Source organism: Lactuca saligna, chromosome 8, assembly GCF_052625555.1.
Source record: "Lactuca saligna cultivar CGN05327 chromosome 8, ASM5262555v1, whole genome shotgun sequence".
Taxonomy (NCBI): Eukaryota; Viridiplantae; Streptophyta; class Magnoliopsida; order Asterales; family Asteraceae; genus Lactuca; species Lactuca saligna.
Window position 1 is genome coordinate 138,180,073 of NC_136424.1, and position 19,677 is coordinate 138,199,749.

Sequence of the window (19,677 nt, forward strand, 5' to 3'; positions counted from 1 at the left end):
GTAATGTACATAATCTATATCCTAAATGAAACAAACGGTTTTTGTAATTTACTCTATGCATATCCTAAATGAAACAAACAATTTTCTTAATGTACATAATGCATATCCTCAACAAAACAAACGATTTTTGTAATTTACATAATGGATATCCTAAATGAAACAAACAATTTTGTAATCGACATAATGAGTATCCTAAATGACACAATCGGTTTTCATAATTTACTCCCTGCGTATCCTAAATGCAAAGTTATGAAAATCGTTCGACGATAGCTGATGGTCGACCGGTAAACGATTAATTGAAGTAGGTGGGGATTAGTCGGAGGAGATTAATTGGGGACCCTAAATTATTAATAAAATTATTTAAAAAATAATTTTATTAATATACACCATCACACCACTTAAAAAGGAAAAAAGAATAAAGAAAAGTTGATTGTCTCTTTTTCTTAGCCTACGTTGGAAAATGTTGAGAGGGTAAAATGGCTTAACATCACATGAAAGCAAAACAATTTTCACATATTATAACATATGTTAAGGGACGTCAAGTAATACCGCATAACCTAAATGATATTTGGTGCCTTTGCCACTTGTAATTGATGTTCACAAACGATTTACGTAGTTAACTCGATGAATATCGTAAATGAAACAATCATTTTGCGTAATTTACATAATGCATGTCCTAAATGAAAGAAACGTTTTTCGTAATTACGCAATGGATATCCTAAAGAACATATTACTGAAATGGTCCTTATGGTTTACAAAAAGTTCATGATTGGTCCCTATGTTATTATTTGCACTCGGACGGACCCTAGGGTTTGGTTTTATTGCGTTTTTCATCTCTCGTAGAAATGAAAAGACCATATTGTCCTTTGTATTTGTCTTCTTCTTCTTCTTCTTCTTTTTTTTTTTTTTAGCTTTTTATGATTAATTTATTATTAATGAATGTAAATGATTAAATAAACTTAAAATGGAACGATGGTGTTTTCAGATCGGCGGTGTCTTGTAATTTCGTGTCGCCTCTTGGTGGTTTCCGGTGGCGTCTGACATTTGGTGTTTTCCGGTAGTGTTTGGTGTTTTCGAGTGACGTCTAGTGTTTTAATACATGGAGTTTATATATGATTTTTTTTCTTCTTCAATTCAAACTTTATTCGAGTAGGCTGCCACTTGGTTTCAAAATATTTTTTTCTTCATAATTCTAATTAATATGTATATAATATTATAAGTTTTTCTATTTAAGTTACAAAAAGTTGATTAAACTAGAAGGGTGCATGTAGAAAAAACTTCATGTGACATCCATACCTTCATCGAAATATTTACAAAAAGATTGATATTCAGGCATTCCAAATTTACAACCATAAATCACATGTGCAACTTGAAGGGTATAAAAGCCATACAAGCTAACTTCATGTAACTCATTTTGTCATTTTACTAATCATCATGTATCTGGAAAAAAAACATGGAAATTGAAGTAGACTATATCGTAATGGAATGTAAAATACACAAGAAATAAGTCAATAAGTCAATCGACTACCACTTTAACACTTGTATTCCCTTAAAGTGCCGAGCCTCCCAAATTCCATGAATATATCTAATAGTTGCTTTAGGTTTATTTATGCACTCTGCTAAGTTTGCAACATTAAGAAAACAGACTTTTTAAATTCTGATAGAAATTGTATTCAAATTAAGAGGACAAAGAAGAAAAGATTTCATGTGATTATGTATATTTACAAACAATATAAACATAAAGAGTGGGTGCCAAATGCATATGGTTTATGAGTAAAGCAAAATCATACTAGTATATGGATGTTGAAAAGATAAAACCTATGTTGTTTGTTTTTTTATAGGAGTGACTTGCATAAGCACATACATTAATGCATGAAATTAGGGCTGAAAAAGGTGAAGCGCTTACATTAAGATAACATCAACCCAATTTGACATATATTGCCCCACCTTCATCCCTTGTGAAATCGGAATCTCAAGGTGTAATATCATCAAATGCAGGTTCAATTACAATTTCAATTTCTATACAAAAAAAGTAAAAATATGAACTTTAATACAATTTCAAAAAAGAAAGACCGAAAAGAAAAACATGCAAAAACAAAATATTCTAAATGTAACAAACAATTTTCGTAATTTAATCGACACATATCCTGAATGAAATAAATGATTTTCAGAATTTACATAATGCATATCCTAAATGAAACAAACAATTTTCGTAATTTACTCGATGCATATCTTAAATGAAACAAATGACTTTTGTAGTTTACTCGATGCATATCCTAAATGAAACAACAATTTTCGTAATTTACATAATGCATATCCTAAATGAATCAAACGATTTTGTAATGTACATAATCTATATCCTAAATGAAACAAACGGTTTTTGTAATTTACTCTATGCATATCCTAAATGAAACAAACAATTTTCTTAATGTACATAATGCATATCCTCAACAAAACAAACGATTTTTGTAATTTACATAATGGATATCCTAAATGAAACAAACAATTTTGTAATCGACATAATGAGTATCCTAAATGACACAATCGGTTTTCATAATTTACTCCCTGCGTATCCTAAATGCAAAGTTATGAAAATCGTTCGACGATAGCTGATGGTCGACCGGTAAACGATTAATTGAAGTAGGTGGGGATTAGTCGGAGGAGATTAATTGGGGACCCTAAATTATTAATAAAATTATTTAAAAAATTAATATATCCTAAAAAAAATAAGTATTTGAAAATTTAAAATTTTTAAAATTTAAAAATTTGAATATTTTAGAATAATATTTTAAAATTTGAAAACTTAAAAATATGAAATTTTAATATTTTAAAGTAATTTTTGAAAATTAAAATTTTTGAATATTTTAAATATTTCCCACCTATTACCGCTAAGGAGTGCCAATGACCGCCGAGCCCGATTTTGACTAATTTCCGCCAAGCACCCTAATCGTAATCGGTTCAAGGCCGCCTAACGATTAATCAGACACCAAGCGAATGGTACATGTGGTTTAAGGTGATTTGTGTGATTGGTCCCTAAAAACTTTTTTTTAACTCGTACCGTCCCTAAAACTGTATTTTGTTGCGTATATTTGATCTTTATTAACTTAAATTGACCACTTTACCCTTATAATTTTATTTTTAAAATTATTTTTTATTTAATTTTTGATTAGAAAATTATTTAATAAAAAATCCATGTGGGCCCACCACCAAAACCTACTCCCTTTAGACTGACTACCTTCATTGGCAACCAACTCAACCCAAATATTTATTAAAAAATAAGTTATCTATCTTCCATGTACACAACTTAACTGACCATGAACTTTTATTCACATTAGCAACCCAACCCAATCCTCTATTTTATTTTTAAAAAATTAACAAAAAATATATCAACATTATACTCATTTTGTAGAGAATTTTATTTTATGTTTTTTATTATATTTTATTTAATTCTAAAATTAATATATAGTCAATTTTTTATCAAATAAATGAGATATAAAAAAGAACAAGAAGTGAGAAAGATGGTGAACTATGGTGAGCTAGGTTGTGGGGGCAATCTGCTCACTCAATTTCTTTTCTTTTTAATTTACTTTTTTTAATTTTTTGGGTGGCCCATAGTGAGCTGCTCACCAATGGGGATGGTCTTACATCCTTCGACCTTCTTCATTGTCGGCTGCATCCATGCAACCTCCTCCTTCGCCACTGTGACTTGCATCCCATCCTTTATCCCTCGTTCATCTTCAACATCGAGCTGCATCTCCTTCTTTCCTTTCCTTTCTACTGCCTCTATATTTCTTGCTCATATGTGACAGGCGAAGCATTACTGACGGAATCCACCATTAACGAACCATCAAATGCCCTTAAACCCCAAACTGTCGATCATTCCTAAAGCCACCATTGTGAAATCAAAACCATGCATCGTGGTTTCTGTGGTTGTGCCGCTGAAAGAAATCACCACCGTCATTGCTTCAGTCCTCGTCCACCTTCATCGGATCCTAAATCCCTTTACTGTTACTGTCCATCATGAGAAAGAAAAAGAAAATGAGATAAGAAAGAGACTAGAGGAGGCTAGGGTTCGGTGGTTTGAGCATTGTTGCATCATGAGAAAGAAATGAGAATTAGATATGAAAGTCAGATCCATGGAGGTCACTATCATCTGGTTCCAGCTTCTCTCCACTCCCCTTTTTTTTCTTATCTCTCATCTATTAACGAAATAAATGTTGAAAATATTTTTTTGGGATTTTTTTTGGATTTGATGGCTTAAGGTGTGCAATCTAGAACATTAAGTTCATCAATTGGGTTGTAATTTAGAATCTGTGTGTTATTTTATGATTTCTATTTCATCTTATTTTCTTTTTTTGAGATTTCAGCTTCATCAAATATTGGTTTTAGTTTTGTGTTTTTTTAATAAAGTTGACAGTAGTTATAAGCTTGGTTATGGATCTTTCCTTAAACACCAAGGAGGTGGGCAAGCGGGAAGGCATCGTTTTGGTCGGAGAAGGACGATAAAAATGAAACAGAGTTATGGATGGTTCGCCGGAGAAACCAAATTTGTGGGTTATTTACCAGAGAAGAAGAGGGCGGAGGGTGGAGGTTGAGGTGGGTAGAGTAGGAATGAGGTGGTGGGACCCATCAAATTTTAATACTTAATTGATACCTTTTTTTAACATTTAATTAATAATTTTTATTTAATCGATAATTTAAAAAATATAAAAGAAATCAGTAGGGGTAAATCCATTTTTTTACACAGGATAAGGACAAGCATGCAACAAAAATATAAAATAGGGATCGTCCGAGTTAAAAAAAGGTTGTTAGGAACAAAACACGCAGATTACCCTAAACTATAGGGATCATCCGTGTTATTTACCCTTTACTTGATGCATATCCTAAATGAAACAAACGATAATCATAACTTACTCAATCTATATCCTAAATGAAATAAACGATTTTCGTAATTTTCATAAGGCATATCCTAAATAAACACAAACAGTTTTCGTAATTTATTCATAAAAATTCCTGAAAATGGTCCCTGTGGTTTGCAAAATTTTATTTTTCGGTCTCTATGTTTTCGTTTGCACTCGAACCGTCCATGGGTTTTTGTTTTATTTTGTTTTTCATCCCCTCGCAGAAATGAAAATACCATATTGTCCTTTGACTTTATCTTTTCTAATTTTTTTTGTTATCTATTTATTATTAATGAATATGAAAGATTAAATAAACTTAAAACGGAAACCATTCAAAACCCTACACCCCACACTTCTCATGTACTTCTCTCTCATTTTAATTCACCACCACTTTCGAAACCCTCCCACCGGAAGCTTCATCAGACCAATAATAAACAATCACCACCACCACCATCGTTGTCTCTTACCTTTCCAAAAACACCTCTTGTGTTTTTTCAGGTAGTGTTTGGTGTTTTCCGGCAGAGTTTGGTAGTTAGCATCGCTGATGAACTGAAATGAGAGAGAAGGGCATGAGGGGTGTAGGGTTTTGGGTGGGTCCAATTTCAAGTTTATTTAATAATAAACTAATAATATAAAAATGAAAATATAAATATAAAGGAAAATATAGTCTTTTTTTAGCGCTATGAGGGATGAAAAACACAATAAAATTAAAACTTAGGGACCTTCCAAGTACAAAAGAAAACATAGGAACCAAATGTGAAATTTTAGCAAACGACAAGGAGCATTTCAGTAAATTGTTCTCTCCATTGGCACTCTATCAAAGTATCACCTATAAATATAAGCACCCCATATCATCTTAACGTATTCACGTCACAGTTGCCTCGTCGGAATTTCGAGAAGATGGATCCTATCGAATCAGAAGCCAACCTCCGTTCACAATTCCTTGAAGTTCTCTGCAGTCGCCGTTCTCGTGTAGGCAAGCTGCTTTCATATATTTGGTCAATTTTTATGTTTATTTGTTGCGAATACTTGGGCTCATATCATACTCTCCTCTACTCTTATACAACCCTGTGAGTTCTTTGCCTAAAATAATTAAGCAATATAGAAAAAGGAGTAGTTCTGGGACAGATATTGCTGCTAGACTGCTAGTAGCAGTAGATTTCTTTTGAGCTAATTAAGATAGTGGCTATGGAGATCACAGATAATTGTGTGCGTTTTATGTATCTAGATTTGTTTATAAATATCGAAAACTTCCTCAATCTTGTAAGAGTAGTATAAGGTCAGTTGCTTTCATTATAAAATAACTCATTTGATTGTCCAAAGTCAAAGTGCAAAACTTGTCTGAATACATGTAGTTTCTATTGTAATACCCTGTTTCTTTGTTTTCCATTAATTGTTCTCTAGAGAAAATAATTGAGAAGGAAAAACTGAGTTGTGTATATTTGTAAAAAGATAGGACTTAACTGGAAAAGCCTTATTTCCGTAACCTTTTCAATCAAGCTTTTCTCTTGCATCAACTTAAAAAAAAAGAAAGATAAAACATAACTACCTTACCAGATTAAGTCATGACCCCATTAGGTAACAAAGAAACAACACCAAACTTTGTTCGTTATCTCTCATTGTCTTGTTAGGAGAGGAATTAAGTTTAACTTTTCAATAACTACTGTTATCACTCTTGTTTATCAATAATTTCATTGAAATATGGCTTCATCTCTTTATTTGTCAAAATGTGGATTCATAATATATTTCTAATATAGTTTTTTTTTCAGTTCCACTTCAGACACTACCTGCAAAATGCGTGGTGGATCCCTTATATCAGGGAACACCTTGTGACTATGAGGTGGACATTACTTGGCATATACTTTACTTTTCTGTTAATCATTGTTAGAAGTTATCTTAATTGAACACTATCAGGAAATGAAATCTGTCCTGAAAGCACCCATCCATAACTTCAACGAAGAAAACTTCTACCTAATCACTAAGGTAACTTTCACCCCCTTTTTTTCTCATTGAATGCTAATCGGATAAAGTTAATATGACATTTGAAAGATATCTGATCAGAAAATAATTACATACATGGAACTATGATAGTATGGAAGGATTGAAGGAAAAAATAAACGAAAAGAAATTTTTAAATGCTAGGAATTAAATTAGACCTTTTCTATAAAGTCAATCTTTCTGCATTAAGTTAAAAATAAACACTCATATTGGATGAGCCTTCTTTCGTTGACTTTCTCTATTAAGTCGTTCTTTTTATACCAAGTCAACAAGATACATATATATATATATATATACTTCTCTCTATTTAAAGGTTTTCCTATGAGCACCTTTATGAAGAAACTAACATGTGATTCTTTTATTCCTGATGTTAACATGATGAAACTAATTATTTTATTCAAATTAGGAAGGAGAGCAAGGGCAACTGCCAGTGCTGATTTTGAGCAAGAAAGAAAGCACATATTCGAAAAGACTAGCTGTTGTTTTTCTACATAGCTCACATACATGCAAAGAGTGGGTACGCCCTTTACATGAGGTATAATATAAAATTACAAGGGTAGATTGGTCATTTTTTCATTTAACAAATGACTTTGATCTAATGATTTCTTCCTTTGAATTCAGGATTATGCTTCACGTGGATATATTGCAGTTGCCATTGATTCTCGTTACCATGGAGAACGTGCCAAAACCCCCACCGCCTATGAAGATGTGAGCATTGAAACCTGTATTTATTTTTATTTTCTTTATGCCAAAAAGAATAGGGATAAATGCAAGATAATAATAAAAAGCAACATACTTTCATATATTTGTTTATTATAGAATCCTACTTTGAAAAAAATCTATCCAGTTATAGCAATGTGATTCATATGGAAACCAATTTTTCCATGCTATGTATAGTTGAGTAGTTTTTGAAGAGTACAATTGAGAATATCCTAATTATCTTTCATGATCTCAAACCATAAATATATATTCAATTTTATATATTCTGGTTTATATATTCTGTTTATGTATTCTGGATCCAGGCTCTGGTTTCATCATGGAAAAAAGGTGATACAATGCCATTTATATGACACGGTTATACTTCTTAACTCTTGAATTTTTCAAATGACATTATAACCTTTTAATGCCCAAATGTTTAACATTTATTATGTTTTAGGTGTGGGACCTTTTAATGTTGGCAGATTATCTAACCGCAAGAGAAGACATAGACAATTCCAAGATAGGAATCCTTGGGATGTCACTTGGAGGTTGAAATTTAATATTTTATTAAACACAACATCTATCAAAAAGAAGTGTGTGTGTGTGTGTCTATATATATATATATATATATATATATATATATATAATGAGTTAACATGCCTTTAATTCCACAACTCAATTATTCATGTGTGAATTTGTGATGTAGGAATGCGTGCATGGTTTGCTGCTTTTGCTGATACACGTTATTCAGTGGTTGTCCCCATAATTTCTGTTCAGGTATTGTTTCTTTTTGACTTAATGAGCTTAATTAAACACTTAATCCGACCTAATCACTTCATATGAATGTGTAGAGCTTTCGGTGGGCCTTAGATAATGATCAATGGCATGCTCGTGTGCACAGTATTAAGTCTGTGTTTGAAGGTAACTTAGACACTACTTTACAAAAGAAATATAAAATCTATATTTTTAATATGTTATCACTTATGTTTTTAATAAAACATGTAAGTTAAGTTATATAGGGGTGTTTTTTTACTTAATGCAGAAAAAAACGACTTTGAGTTGTAAATTTTTCAAAATTTCCCTCATTTATTTCGTAAAATATATTAAAAAAATTGTTTAAAATTCTCTTTATATATATATATATATATATATATATATATATATATATATATATATATATATATATATATATATAATTATGGTTTTTAGAATCTTACACCTATAGTTAGCACATTCACTCTTTCTAAATTGTAATTATTTTTTGCATGATTTTGTGATGTTAGTTTTATATTCTTTTTCTTCAGAAGCAAGGATTGATTTAGGGAAGGATACCATTGACAAAGAGGTTGTATAAAAGGTAAGTTTCATAAAGATTGATAAAATGTGTTGCAACGTGCATCAAATTGGTGTCTCACTTTTGATATTGTGCTACTTTTATGACCAGGTTTGGAACAGAATAGCTCCTGGTTTGGCATCTGAGTTTGACTCACATCATACAGTCCCAGTCATTGCAGTACGCCCTTTGTTGATTATAAACGGTGAAATGACCAATCTACCCATTCTTCTTGATCATATATATATATATATATATATATATATATATATATATATATATATATATATATATATATATATATATATATATATTCTGATGAAATAATAATATGGATAAAACTATCAGGTGAAGTCGATCCCCGTTGTCCGCTAGAAGGTCTTGATGCTACCATATCAACAACACAAAAGGCTTTCGATGCCCATTCTTTGACTCATTTCAAGGTATTGACTTTTAACTTTTTGGTCTTGACCAATGTTTCTTGATTTTTCTAAATGGGCAAATTGCACGGAATAACAACGTACTTTACTAACAAAGAATATTAGTATGTTGATATTATAGGTAAAAAATAGAGTAGATTGTCTATATTGGTAAACAACAGTAAACAATAATGTTATATGATGTAATATTGTGTTGTATATGATGTAATTATGTGTTTTATTACGAATGAAATTTAGGTGATAGTCGAACCAGGAATTGGACATGAAGTGACGTTATCAATGCTTAAAGAAGCGAGTGATTGGTTTGACAGGTTTCTCAAACCGTAGAAATTTCTCATGCATGTGTATGTATGATACCTTTAGGCCCTGTTTTTAAGCTCTGCTGAATATTGTTCTATATCTAAACACCATGTGTATATCACATAAATAAAGCATTGGCATTGTTATTTGTATTAAACACATGAAAAAAACTTCCAATAAATAAACCTTATTCCAAATTTGATTATGTATTTTTTTTATTATAAAGGTGAGGGTAATTTAAGTATGTGTCTCAAGATTTGTGTTTTAAATTTGAAAGACATAGTTGTTGGTTATTCGGAAGTGGCAAACATTCTGAAAACTATACTTTGTGATTTGTCATTTAGAATTTATATCCTTATAAGTGTGATTTATCATTCTTCGAATTGTGGCTTTGTACATTCTTAATAACCATATAAGAAAATACTTTCTATTGTTGAAAGCCGAAAGGAGTAGCTAAAAAACTAAGCATAAAGCGGAAGTTACTTGGTGTAGTGGTATAATTTTTGCAAAAGTGTTGTTTTTTAATCAACCACCATGTAAATTAAGTACACAACGACCCGTTAGGTTGGACAGAATGGTCACATGACAGAAAGATAACAATTCCCATGGTTTTGGGATAAAATCAAAATAGAGACAATTTGATGCTGGTGTGTGTAGAGGGATGGACGAATGGAAATATGGTCATTCTCTCATCATTGTTTCTATAGTAACCATATAGTTGAACTCATCGGAGTTGAAAATAGTCTGTTCGAATTTGAAATAAACTTCGTTAATAATATGATTTCAAAAGATTCCCCAAAGACTCGACTAATCTAGACTTTGTATTTTTTGTATGTTGAGAAACATTTTAAATTTTTTTTTAATAGATATATATTTAAGTAAATACATAAAATATTAATGAATATATTTTTTAAAGTTATATGACTAACAAGTAATTGTTAAAACATTCATAGTAATAATGAATACATTTTCTTAAAATTAACTAATTTTCCTTAATTAACTTAAATATTGTAAAAAGTTCTATATCACATAATGTATCATATTTCAAAAATTGTATTAGTTGAAATTAATATTTATTTAAATAAAGATATGAGAATAATATTATTAATATTTGATATTTGTGTATTTAAAAGTTCAACAATAAATTTTTAATGATATAAAATTTCAATAATATATATTCAGATGAATAGAGTAAATTATCACAAAATTATAAAATTTAAACATTTAAATATAAGTAGAGTGTAAGTTGTTATTAAATGTAAGGTTTAAAATAGAAAACATCTATAAATGATTAAAATGTTGAAGTTTAGTAAATGGTTGGAGTGTATTTAAAAAAACCCTTCTTATCTCTACTTATATAAAGTTTTTAATGTTTTTTTGAAATAATAACAAAAAATTTATAAAAAAATTACCATTAAAAATTCCCTAGAAGTAATTGTCCAAATATTCAAAATAAAACACACACACACACACACAAACATACACACACACATACACATATATATATATATATAAATATATATATATGTATATATATATATATATATATATATATATATATATATATATATATATAAACACACACACACGCAAAAGTTAAACAAACAACCATTCTAAATTATGGAACCAAGGAACAAATCTTGGCCATTAGAAAGAAATTTGATCAGAGGCCAAAACATCTGATGCACATTAAAAGGTTGTACGCATATTCACTGGATCGTAACAAAAAACCCATTTTTTTTTTCTTATGACTAATCTTTAATAAAAAAAATAAATCGACTTTCCCGAACTTCATAATTTTTATCCTCTTTCCATAAACATCCATACCGATATACTAAAACTATTTTTTTTTTCAAAAACTCACTTCCTTTGGTTAGCGTTTTTAACATTTAGTCTTATTTTTTATTGAAAAAAAATGAATTTAATAGACCAATATTCATAATTATTTGGTACACTTTAAATAAACATTCATATGGTTGTAAAAAAATAATAATAAAAAAAAGAATAAATCGAAACTATCAACACATTTACACTTTGAATCTGACCATACTGTGTGAATCAGATTCAAAAAGTGTGAATCTGATCTGCATATAATTGTCTTTAGCATTCACAGTGTGAATAAATTCACTTGTGAATTTTACAAAACCAATTTTTAAGTAATTAAAACATTAAAATATTATAAACTATAAGGAAATATACTTTGATTCATATGTAAATTTCACTAAATCAATTTGTAGATGATAAAAAGTGTTGAAATAATAAGTAAGATTCACATTGTGAATACGAAAAACAAAATTATATGCAGGTCACGTTCACCGTGTGAATCAAATTCACAATATGAATCTATTTAAAGTGTGAATTTAGATTCACAATGTGAATCTGATTTCCAGTATGATTCTGAATTGCCCTGAACGTGAATGTACCATGTTTTGGTACAATCGAATTGGCATGAGATTTGTGGCACTTCCAGCAAATTATGTAAATATGCTTTAATATAATTTCAAAAAATAAATAAATAAAATAAAAAATATATCAAAACGAAATGTGTACATTGAAAGAACACTACTGGCAGAAGACCAACCATAAACCTTCAATAACCTAACACCATTAATTAAATGACACTCAACATTTTTGTAACATCCTGATCTTGAGGTATTTTTAATTTTAACCGTAAATATTAAAGAATATTGCATTTTGACCCTTGGGTTTGAAAATGTTTGCAAAAATGGCCTATAGTGGCATTTCAGTAACTTTGGCCAAGAATTAGTACATTCAATGTATGTTCTGTACGCTAGGTGTACTAGGACAGACCCTAGTATGTGGGAGTACACCACATATGTAGGGCGTACATGATTAACATTCAAACCCTAACATTTAGTGTTTCATCCATATACAAACATCATTATCTCTCGTTTCTCATTCCCTCGCTAGCTCCCTTTGAGAAAAACGACCCCCAAGATAACCCTAAGTGAGAAGACTACATCTTGAGCTTATCCTTTTGTTTTGTGGCATTCGTGAAGAAGAAGAAGGAATTGAGAAGAGCTTAGAGCTCTGAAGCAACTTGGATATGAGATTATATCCTTGCTAGAAACCTTCAGGAGGTAAGAAGTTCATAACTTGATCACCATATCTTGTAGATATATCCAGTTCTTCATTTAGGGCACTTTTTGTGCCAAATATGGTGATTCTTGATCATGGCATGCTCTTAACCAAATTAGTCATCCTTTCAGACCTTGTGAGGGGTCTTGAGTCATAAAAACATTTATAAATGATCACGTTGAAGTCTGGTGGGAATTTCATGGCTGATGTCATTGATTGTGAGAGGAAGGTTGTTGATGTTGATAAGTCCGTCATCTGCTGAATCATCCGCCTCAGACGATCTAGAACCGTGAGAGGTGCTTGCCGCGTACTCATTTGCGATTAGCTCAGGAAAGAGAAGCTCCATGAAATATTGAGTAGCAGCGGAAGTATCTCTAGTCATGAATCCTCTTTCAGCAAGAGTAAGAGGAGTGGCTTCAGCATCAGGATTGATTCTTTGACTTGGAGAACCTAAAGAAGTATTTGGAACAGCTTTATCCACCATAGGAGTCGTAGGAGGCGCCAAAGGTGGTCTGTACATAACATCTTCCTCTTTATCTGCAATAACAACCTTCGTACCCGAGCAAGAACCTGACACATCATCTGAAAACACATTAAATGATTTAAATAAAGAAGCATAGTCAAATAACCAGTCAGGACCGACTCGGCATCTGTCTCATTCTCTTCCAGCCGGCGCACATTGAAACATTCCACAATCTACTTGGTGTTCTTGTTGTATACCCGATAAGTAGTGCATGCAGCGTATCCCACAAAGTAGCAATCATTGGCCTTCGAGTTGAACTTGATGGGTTTCGAGCAATACATCATTCCTATGGTGTACATGCAAATCCTAATAGCTTTTGGATCTAGTTTGTCTAAATTAAATATCCAAATCTATAAACCCTAGATCTAGCATACAATTAATCATATTAACATAAAATAGGGTTTAGATCTAAACTTTGATTGTTATAACAATCAATCCTTGGCTTCAGAAAGCTTAGTGCAACAACTGCTGCACCTCTAATGGAGTCATAAACACCATTAAGCAACAAGATGAAGAAGAGAAGAGAGGTGAGGAACCAAAAACGGCTGGAAACCCTAATCCAAGTGTTGGCTACGTTTTTGGTGCATAGAGGGTCTTTATATACATGTAGGCTATTAGGGTTTACAACTAGGAAATCCTACTATGGCTGCTTAAGCCCTAAGCAGCGCATGGACTCCTTTAACATATCCCTTGGAAGAATTCCTTATGGTCTTCCCATAGAATTCGTCCAACCTATATTATTTAGGTAATCCATAGCCCAATTGCAATTATCTTATAATTACAAATCCAGTCCTGTAAGTTCAATTAATCTCTTTTAGCCACAAAATCAATTCTTAATTAATTCTTGACTAATATTAATTAAACAATATGATTTTTCCTTTAATATATTACTCTCATAATATATTAATAAATCATAATTAAACCTATCTCTCCTTAATTCATCCTGCATATTGCTATGGTGAAGGCAACCCAAAAGGACCATGCTCATAATCGGGTCAAGTACAAAACAAAATAGTTATGGACTTAGACGCTAATCCAACAGTCTTCCACTTGGATAAGTCTAATAACTATTTTTCGTATGACTTCAGAACCTGATCAGCAATCGTAGCTTTCAAAAGCCGCTGTCAACTCTGATCTTTTTAGATAGTGTGTCCTTTAGATAAGAGATTATATATTCCTCCATTCTCAAGATATCATATAGACATAAGACATAAATTTCAATCGTTCTCTCTATACTGTTTGCCGACTTCCGATTTATGACGACTGACAACAGACTACAATTGAACACATCAACTTAGTTCCGGCTTGGGCAAGCGCTTAGGTGTCATCACTAAATCATCGAGGGGCCCCACAGATATCACTTTGATCCCACTTTGGGTAAAAGGAATGGATAAAACTCAACTCAAATGCTCGCTTGCATTTATTGTTTGAATTACACACAACAATAAGTTTTATAACAACAAGTTACTGGTGCGTTTTCTTATTATCAATGTGCAACCGACCCACAAATAACAACTCACACGTCTCGGTTTCAAGAATATACAATATTATCGACTCACAATCACTAGTGATAAATCTATGAAGTGATCCATGTGAATACTGTAATCTTATCAAAGCACTCATGAACCTTGCAGCAAACTTCTGCTATGTCTAAACACTCCATGATAGTTTTCCTTCATACTTACTTCCAACGTATGACCGACTGTGGAGGTTCGAATAACCCAGTTATTCGGGAAGTCAAAACATGCAAAGTGAAACACAACAATAATACTTAATCCTATATGGCCCCAAACTTGTGGGGGTAAATAAAACACTTTTGTTTAAACACCATATTGATTACTCATTATTCATTTTTACTGCTTCAGAAAATCAACTTATTACTCAAATTACAACAATAGCTATCCATCTAACCACAGTCATAATCCATGAGGTGCTTCAAACTCCTGTGATCCGTGTAGATTGTACAACGAACCTCATAGAGGTAATGTCGCCAAATCTTGAGGGCGAACACCACTTCCCCAGATCTAAATCGTGAGTTGGATAGTTAGCCTCGTGAGGCTTCAACTGTCTCGAGGCTTAAGCTATCATATGCCCTCGTTGCATCAACACCGCTCCCAAACCTGTGATTGAAGCGTCACAGTAGATTACAAAGTCATCCACTCCCTTTGGTAGGGTAAGAATCAGTGCCTCGCACAATCACCATTTGAGGGTCTCAAATACTGCCTGCTGCTCAGGCCCCAATGAAACGCCACCGACTTCTTGGTCAGTCAGGTGATCGTAATTGCTATCTTCGATAAACCCTGGATAAATCTCTTGTAATACCCTGCCAAACGTAGGAAGCTCCGAATCTCAGATGCAGACCTCAAGCCCTCCCACTGCATCACGGCCTCAATCTTGGCCGGATCTACCAATATACCCTTTTGGTTGACAAGGTGCCCTAGGAACTGCACCTCGCGCAACCAGAACTTGCACTTGGTGAACTTTGCGAAAAGTATCTCCCTCCTCAAGGTCTCAAGCATCTCCCTCAAGTGCTCCTCATGCTGCTCCTGAGTCTTGGAATACACCAATATATCATCAATGAACACTATCATGGACCGATCCAGCATCGGTCTGCACACACGGTTCATGAGGTCCATGAACGCGGCTGGAGAATTGGTGAGCCCAAATGGCATCACCACGAACTCATAATGACCATAGTGGGTCCTAAATGCGGTCTTCTGCACATCCTCATCCCTGAACCGCATCTGGTGATATCCGGAGTGTAAATTAATATTGGAAAACCAAGATGCTCCCTGAAGCTGGTCAAACAGATCATCTATCCTCGGAAGGGGGTAATAATTCTTCACTGTCACCTTGTTCAACTACCGGTAATCTATACACATATGTTGCGACCCGTCCTTCTTCCTCACAAACATGATCGAGGCTCCCCATGGTGAACTGCTCGGCCTGATAAATCCTTTGTCTAGCAGCTCCTGCAGTTGCATAGATAACTCCTGCATCTCGGGAGGAGCCAGCCGACACGGTGCCTTGGCTATCGGAGCCGCACCGGAAACCAGATCAATCTTGTACTCAACCTGTCTCTCAGGACGTATACCAGGAAAATCCTCTGGAAATATATTTGGTTACTTCGCACCAATGGTACATCATCAAATGTCACCTTACCATTCTCACGGGCATCCATAACATAGGTGACGTACCCCGCACATCCCTGCTGGAAGTAGTTCCTCGCTCTTGCTACTGAACAAAGAATTGATCCGCGCTTTGGCCTCTCACCCTGAATCACTAACTCTCCCCCACTAAGAGTGCGGACCCTTACCAACTGCAGCCCACAATCAATCACTTCCCCATTGGGGCTCAGCCAATCCATACCCACTATAACTTTATTCCCTCGCAGGGGAATAGGAATCAAATCCATTGAGAACTGCTCGTCAAATAAACGCAACGAACACCCCTATATAGTCTCGCGACCCTAACAGTCCTGTCATCATCTATCTCAACCTCAAGTGGGCAATCCAGCTCCCCTGGAGCTCTGCTAAACTGCTTGCTAAGCATAAGCGAGACAAATGGTCGGGTAGCCCCCGAGTCAAACAATACTGTAGATGAAATGTCGTTTACTAAGAACAACCCTATACACAAACACATAACCATAAGAAACTATCAATACTAAAACAGAGATAAGAGGAAAATTCATACCTATCACCATGTTAGGAGTTGCTCACGCCTCCTCTGCTGTCATCTCAAATGCTCTACTCTTCACCACTGGCACCTCAGCCCGACCCTGACGGCCGTCTGTAATCCTCAATGTTGCAGGGGCAGGTGCCACCACCTTCCCAGCTGCTACTAAGCTCGGCCACTGGGACCTCTTATGGCCCCTCTGATTGCACTGAAAGCAAATCAGATCAGATGCTGAGGTGGGAGTCATAGTAGTAGTAGTTGTAAAATCCTTGCTCATGTGCCTAGTCCGACCACACTTGTAGCAGCCGGAACTTCCTGCCTTGCACACTCCATCGTACAACCACCCACACTTGCCACACCGACTGTGGCTCTGCTGTCCCTTAGATCTGTGATATGATACCTTGGTTTTTTTCCCAAACTCCTTGTGCCAGATACCACCTCTAGCTTCCTCTTCCTCTCCATCTCTAAATAAATCTCCCTCTCACGAGCCCTCGCAATCATGTCATCCAACGTTTTCCAACTGGACCGGATCACAAACTGTCTGATATCACTCCTCAAAATCTCATGGTATCGGGCCTTCTTCATTTCCTCATCTGCTGCATACTGAGGAACGAGAAGAGCTCTCTCCCTGAACTTGGCGGTAATCTCTGCCACTGTCTCTGTTGTCTGCTGGAGATCCTGGAACTCCCTAGCAATATTCTGCACCTCAATGGTCGGTGAAAACTCCACTCTAAATCTGGTCGTGAAATCAGCCCAATTCATCGCATCAAGGGTTGCGTCATCCCCGATGCCATGTCCGACCACCTCCCACCAATCACCTACCCTGCCCTTCAGAAGATAGGATGCAAGTCGGACATTGATATTCTAGAGCTCCACAAGCTCTGGAATCCCTGAAGGTCAAAGTACATGACCCCATGAAGGCCACTATCTCAGTACGGAAGGCACTCAACCTCTCATCAAGAATATCTAGAATGGCCTCCTTTACAGTACTAAAGATCACATGAGTTTGGTCTAATATGCTGCATTTGATCTCTGAGGAGATGAACTTCTTAGTCTGCTCATCCAAATGCTCGGTCCCCAAGCCTGAACCTGATCCCTCTCCGGCACCCGAACTATCGACTGTTGGTTTAGGACGTAAAACCACCATTTTGAAACACAATGTAACAATGTCAGAAACACTGATATAACTAGAAAGATCACATCTACTATAAGTTCCCTGGTCTCGTCTCAGCCTTTCCTGATTCGAGTACGGATCCTCTGCTTTTAGTTATATGGGCCCCTACAACCTTCCACATCTATCCGTACTTTCCTGAAGAACTATCTAGGGTAATCACCAACCCACTCTCCGACATTAGATGCATAAGAAGTCCCCGCTTTATTCCCCTAACTAGCTCACGAATAATATTACATATTACTAAGACTAGGTAATTCTTCGAATGAGAGATCCTACCATATAATCGTTGGACTCAAACGAGAGCTGCGAAATTGAGCTAAACCTAACCTTCTAAAATTATTTAGTCCTTGCAATATGTACCTTATCATATTCGTTTACTAGTTAGTGAATGACAACTAGAACTCCTAAAAGCACAAAGCAAGCAACATTCGGGCATTAAGTACACATAATCAAGCATATACTACTCTGGCTATCATACTGACTAATCTGTACTAGCATGTAGTTCTCAATAAGCTGGTACACATATAACAGGCACATAAGACATCCTTCTTGCATCCTTAGCCCTAAACTAGCATGCAGTTCTCATAAAGCTGATACACATACAATAGGTACATAAGGCATCCTTCCTAGATCCTTAGTCCTAATATAGTATGCAGTTCTTATAAAGCTGATACTCATATCATAACATGAACTAGTATGGGTAATTTAGGACTACTTACTTGAGCTCGGCTGATCGCATGCACCACACCCATTTTCTCCTTTTAAAACTCTTTTCTCTTTTAAGTTTCTTTTTCGAAAATTTCTTTCGAAAATGTTTTTCTTTTGAAAACCTTATACCATTTCCTTAGTTTGAGTTCAGACATGCCCGAAAGTGCGTCCGAATTCCTCAAACCAAGGCTATGATACCAACTTGAAACATCCCAAAAATACAAGCCAAAAATTTCATTTGAAAATATTACTAAAACCATAATATTCAACATCATATAGAAAAACATAAGTCATGTATCTCAAGATATTATAAAATATGTCTCATATCACATAAAATGTCAAAATCATGTCAAATATCAGAGTCTAGCTCCCACGCTAAAACTTTGGTGGGTTCTATGCCATCATCCCGAGCCCTTTCCCTTGCTAGCTGAAGTACGTGCAACCAAAACTGAAAATGTAAGCATGAAGCTTAGTGAGCTCCCCCAAACTACCACATACCAGAAAATAACATATAAAGCACATACTGGGCCTTGCCCACTGCATCGGACTGAAGCCCGGAACTAACTAGGGCCTCGCCCTCTACATCAGACCGAAGTCCGGAACTGACTAGGGCCTCGCCCTCTGCATCGAACCGAAGTCCGGAACTGACTAGGGCCTTGCCCTCCGCATCGGGACGAAGTCCGGAACTGACTAGGGCCTTGCCCTCTATATCGAACCGAAGTCCGGAACTGACTAGGGCCTCGCCCTCTGCATCACACCGAAGTCCGAAACTGACTGAACATAGCATAACATAATCGTAACATATAACAATAACACATATATTGCAT

The 19,677-nt window shown here is 34.7% G+C and overlaps 1 pseudogene across 1 annotated transcript; it reads left to right on the forward strand.

Annotated features, from left to right (window-relative positions):
- Positions 1–5,776: 5,776 nt before the first annotated feature.
- Positions 5,777–9,868, forward strand: LOC145008903 (uncharacterized; annotated as a pseudogene). Its single transcript, XR_013663688.1, has 12 exons — positions 5,777–5,873; positions 6,816–6,884; positions 7,306–7,434; positions 7,521–7,607; positions 7,922–7,973; positions 8,056–8,146; positions 8,305–8,375; positions 8,450–8,519; positions 8,903–8,955; positions 9,043–9,136; positions 9,280–9,374; positions 9,609–9,868. The product of XR_013663688.1 is annotated as an uncharacterized LOC145008903 (transcript).
- The last annotated feature ends 9,809 nt before the right edge of the window (positions 9,869–19,677 follow it).